The sequence below is a fragment of the Haemaphysalis longicornis genome, unplaced genomic scaffold, assembly GCF_048455015.1.
Source record: "Haemaphysalis longicornis isolate Haplotype H1 unplaced genomic scaffold, Haemaphysalis longicornis Haplotype H1 scaffold_9, whole genome shotgun sequence".
In the NCBI taxonomy this organism is placed as follows: Eukaryota; Metazoa; Arthropoda; class Arachnida; order Ixodida; family Ixodidae; genus Haemaphysalis; species Haemaphysalis longicornis.
Genome location: NW_027526460.1, coordinates 27,527,497 through 27,530,586, shown reverse-complemented (window position 1 = coordinate 27,530,586; position 3,090 = coordinate 27,527,497).

Below are 3,090 nucleotides of genomic sequence, written 5' to 3'. Positions count from 1 at the left end.
CCGTGGCGACTCGCTGGGAGATGACGCCAGAGCAGCGTTTGCCGTCGTGCGCTGCATGATAACGCGTTCACTTTGCGGCACCTAGTTCGCGCCGCAGACGCATAGGCTTACCTCCGCTACCGTCGAAAGAACCCGCTATTGGGTGCTGCCTCAGCGTACTCCAGCACTCATGAGTAAGTGGGGAACGACGAGTGAGGCACCCGGTGGATTTGCTTCGCGTCCTCCTCGTGACGTGGCTCATTCGAACTACGTGACAATTGCGCGGGAGGTTCAAACACGATCGACAACATGCTTGGCGGTGGCGACGCGCTTCAAGGTAACAACAAAGTATATAGCGCGCGCCGCCGAGCTTTCGCTGAACACTCGTGACTTCCTTAGACGCAGTAGCTATGCGCCGTGACCGAGTAGACTCGTGTTCGCGCCGCGCACAAATTTCGCTTGAAGGACGACAGTAATCGTAAGACGCTTTTTGTCTTGTACAAGTTCCGTGTGATTCACTTCTACTAAACGTAGTTCCAAAGTGAATAAGTTTTCATCTACCTTTTCTGCTTGTCCCCACAGGTGAAGTTAGTACGAAGCCGCCATGGGACTTCTTTAAGGAGGTAGTCGAAACTTTTTGCTTTCTCACTGCGAGGCTTTGACGAACACTTCATGATGGACTCCATTCCCACGGCCAGTTCCTCGCAAGCCCTACATTGGTCACTATAAGGGCCGTATTTTTCAAAGCGTTTCATGGGTATGTGCCTTCTGCCAAATGCAAAAACGTTCTTTTTATCTGCGTACATCAACACTCCCTCTGAAAACATTGTTGCGCGAAAAAGGATGCGTATCCCTTGGCGCGACAATTTCCGCTTATGTAACCAACCTGAAGGCATAGATATTACCCCTTGTACAATTTTGTTCTTGCCTTTTCGAGATACACTAGAGTGCCCTACGATATATTTGTCAGATGGGATGGTATAGCTTCTGCAAGTACCCTATGACTGACTGGCATGCGGAACCTCTCACAACACAAATTCCATTTTCGGGAGCAGGCTGCTTTGATGCAGAACATTTTTGCGCCGCAATGTGATCCACCAGAGTAGCTGCATCTGCTGGGCGTGTGTGTCTGATTGCTGGAGTTCTGACGGACGCCTTATTTTAGCTGCAGTGATCTGCATATTCTTGGAGGACTGATTACATTTGTAGTCTATAATAATCGGAAGTTTTCCATGCAGTAACAAAATAATCGTGCACCTCTGCGTCTAACGACGACGATGGTTGAACGCGAAGCTTTGTCGTGATGGATTCTTTGCTTGACCAATCCGAGACGGCAAGTATGTGCTACTTTGGAGATACACACCACTTTTCTAGAATACCCGCACCAACTCTCGGGTGTGCACTCTGTAGGCCTGACGTCTGAGTTTGGGGTGTACGGCGCGAATCGGTACCTGCCACTTGGCGTTCGCGTCTACCACGTCAGAAAGGAACAATCGGTTAGACGCAGGCTTCTTAACTCGGAAGACCCAGGTTCGATTCCTGCCACGGGAGGTGTTGTTTCTTCCACTTCGCCCACAATCATTCATCTTCCTCGTCAAAGAAAGTCAGTTTCTTGCGGGGCGTATTGGCGTACAACGGAATCAGGGCGGATAGCTTAACTTTAAAAAAGTCTGCGTGGTCTAAATGATGAGTTGTCTGACTGATTGTTTGACTGATCAGGAGATTGCAAGTTCGGCTCGAGTCGCGGGCCTGTTTTGCACTTCTTTTATAATTTAGTGCAGTCCTGTTTTTAAGACTAAAGCCTTAAAGGGACCCTGCAACACTCTTTGAACAGTGCAAGTAAACCTGCGCAACGTTTAGATTACACTGCCAGGAATACCGGAGCCAAATATTACACGTGCACGTGAAGCGGTGAGCGCGCAAATCGATGTGAAAGACGCGGAAAAACAAACCGCTCTCTCTTCAGTTGTCCTCATTATGCATGGCCCGAGGGACGTCACATAGGCCATGGCTGCCCGATCGGCTGTCACTGGTCAACTTCGCGGGTAGATTCTCCCATTTCCGTCGTCGTCACGCTGTGTACGAACCTCTTCTATGCCTGAACCTGTAGGCACAGTTTTGCCGTTTCTTTTGTGTTTTGAGTGCGCGCGGAGTTTGAGTGATGAGCTCAATACTTCCCTTTCAACGGGACCACTCGACTACAAACGTTTATTGCTTCAAAAACGCCCTACCAACCCGAGCGCGCACTTGCGAGCAGGCACCCATGCCTGCTTTTTTGTGGCACCAGACCGGAAATAGGCCCCTCCGCGTTGCGGAGAAAAGGAGAAAACTACCCGGCATGGGATATATCGAAGGCCGCCGAAGAGAATGCCGCGAGCCACCCCCCTCTCCGGGAGAGAGCGCGCAGCTTTCGTCGCGTTGCCCGCGGTCGAGTTGAGAGGGAACGATTATGCGCGATTTCTCATCGCGCGTAGTTTCGTTAATTTTGAACGGATTTTCATAATTCTTGCGGGAGGAGATTTCTGGGACAATAGACTTTATCCCAAAATACATTACTAATAGTCGATGGCAAGTGTTGCAGGGTCCCTTTAAGCGCCGAATTGTGGGAAAAAAGAGTGTTATTTTCAGAAAAATCGCCAAATGATGCTTCAAAGCAAGCTTAATAGCTTCGTTTGGTTCACGACATAAGTTTGCTCAATAGTACGCAAAGAGCACATGAGGTCACAGAATCGCTGCACGTATACAAACGAGCGCGGCTTCGCCCAGATCGGAGGGACGGACATTCTCCTTATCCGATGTCCCTAACCTGCTCCGCGATTAGATGCTCAAATATTGGCCGCGTATCTGCTCCTTTCATTGCAAATGTCGTCAAAAGACGATAGTCTTTGCAGACATTTGCCAAGGAAATGCCCCCCTTTGCTTTCCCGCTCACCTCTTATGCTGTTCCTGTACCGTCGCGCGCATTCCATCGTAAACACACTAAAGGTTTGCGCAAGGCTATTTGAATTTACCGCGTTACACTGCTACAGGCCGGGTTCCTCGATGCCAGCGCTGCAGTACGGCGGAGACGCGCGTGAATGGAGGCGGCCGGCTAGAAAGTTTAAAAGCCGC